Raw genomic sequence first — 2,233 nt, 5'->3', positions numbered from 1 at the left:
CCGACGACGTTTCGGTCGACGTCGCAGTCGCCATCATCAGTTCGTAGTGGCCTACTGAGGTTATTACAAGTTCTTCTGTCTTAAGTACTCTCGCCTGAGAGCAGTGGCCCACAGCTGCAACCAATCAGGAAACACTCCTCTCTCAGGCGAGAGTGTTAAAGGCACAAAGAACTTGTTATAACCTCAGTAGGTAACTCTACCCTGATGATGGTGACTGCAATGTCGACCGCAACGTCGGTGATACATTCGCCTTGGGCGCAGCTACAACCCAGAAGCCAAGCTACTGAAGACGTATTTTATTTTGTAAAAAATATTTGTGTGCAGTGGTGGTGTTGGCACGTGCTTACTTAATTAGAAAATATTTAGAATTCCGTCTTCAGCTATTACGGTAGATATGGTCTACACTTTGATGTGCGTTATCCTGAACTAAGATAACAAGGAAACTCGTTATTTTTAAATGTACTTTTATATAAACCACGTGGCCTCCGTGGCGCAATCGGATAGCGCGTTCGGCTGTTAACTGAAAGGTTGGTGGTTCGAGCCCATCCGGGGGCGTTACCATTTTGTCCCTGAATAAATACATCGCACTGTTTTCTATGTGGCATCAAACCAACTAATATGATTTTTTTAACACGAATGATCTTTGTATAATATAATCCAAAAAGTAATGATAGAAAACTATATATAGGTTTTTAACGTATTTAAAAACATAAACAAACATGGCAACCACCACCACCACCAAATACGTGGTTTCTATTGGTCGCACGGAATGTCTTAAACGTAAGATCTGTACATTGCCGAGTTTATTCGAATCGCGCTACTACATCGGTTTTGGAGAAAATAAATTATGTGTGAGACTGAGACGTAAGTGGGTAATATCTTAATCATTTCGCTTCTTAAAATGTCGTGTTTTTGCACATGATTTTAAATGCATCCATGATATAACGATACATAATTGTTTATGAAAGTTTTTTTAAAACTAAACAAGTCGTTATTTGATGTTTTTTATGAACTTGAAGGAAAGTGTCACTTCTAGCATGTGGTGAAAGCATTAAATAAATGTTGTATGCTGTTTTGGATTAACCGTTCGTTCAAATGATTTTTTCTAGTATATTATTCATTAAATCAATAAAAATTAGGTTTTCCTGAACCATGTAAATCAAAGTTTTTCAGTGTTTTAGGAAAATTTAATTGAGGAATACACTTATAACACTAGGGGAGAGAAAAAAAAATTTAACATCGTAAGCAATGTATGAAGAACTGGACTTTCTTGCTAATTTTCTATACCTACTTGTTTCAAGTTAAGGTTGAGTTCATCAGAACTCCCAGGTTTCTCACCACGTTTGACAACTGAATATGAACACCTCCAAGCGATAATCTATCACGTTTATAAGTAATTGCTTTAGATATCGTAAGAGCAGAACCAATTATTATGGCCTGTGTTTTATCTGTATTCAACATGAAGTTATTAACACTTGTCCATCTCAAAATGGAAGTGAGATCATAATTAACATAACTAATTGCCTGATTTAATATAAATTGCTTTGGTATGAAGATATATCTGTACATATTTAGCATACAAGTCATATAAGCCATTTCTAAGGCATTTAGGTAAGTCATTAATAAATATAGCAAATAAAAGCGGACCAAGAATTGAACCCTGAGGGACATCCGTTGTCAAGATTGACACGTTGGTAACGACCCTCAGATAGTATTCGAACCAAATACAAACACTATGAGAGACGTTGTAGAGAATTGAAATTTTTCTTACCAAAAGGACGTGGTCTACTGAATCGAACGCTTTACTAAGATCAAGCTGCGATGAAATCGTTAGTTCCCGCATATCTATAGCATGTCGGATGCTATCCATAACATTAATTAGGGCAGTAGTAGTATTGTGACCAGGCCTGATTGAAAAGTTTCTAAAAAATTTCCTTTCGATAGGTATGTATAGCCTATGTATGTAAATGAAATAGAAATATTCATGTTAAATTACAGATATTTGTACATGTGTACATTTACATGAAAACAAACTGTCTCACCACAAAATAGTGTTCCGCAGTAATACTGGGTTAGGATACTTATTCTTATTTTCCCAGTACCTCCAGTAGTTAAAAGTTAATTGTAAACGTTTTGCTGAATAGCTTTCCAGTATTAACTTTGCACATTAATAAGCACTGAAAAACAAAATAAGTCCATTTATTAAATATTCGATTATCTTTACCGTGGTTTG

General features: G+C 35.7%; 1 non-coding gene across 1 annotated transcript; it reads left to right on the top strand.

The window, feature by feature from the left end:
• Positions 1–481: 481 nt before the first annotated feature.
• Positions 482–555, top strand: Trnan-guu (transfer RNA asparagine (anticodon GUU)). The gene has a single exon. It is a non-coding gene; the product is annotated as a tRNA-Asn (tRNA).
• The last annotated feature ends 1,678 nt before the right edge of the window (positions 556–2,233 follow it).

Source organism: Bacillus rossius, chromosome 12 (genome assembly GCF_032445375.1).
Source record: "Bacillus rossius redtenbacheri isolate Brsri chromosome 12, Brsri_v3, whole genome shotgun sequence".
In the NCBI taxonomy this organism is placed as follows: Eukaryota; Metazoa; Arthropoda; class Insecta; order Phasmatodea; family Bacillidae; genus Bacillus; species Bacillus rossius.
The sequence above is the reverse complement of the archived record's forward strand: the minus strand, read 5'-3'. Positions and strand labels throughout refer to the sequence as shown.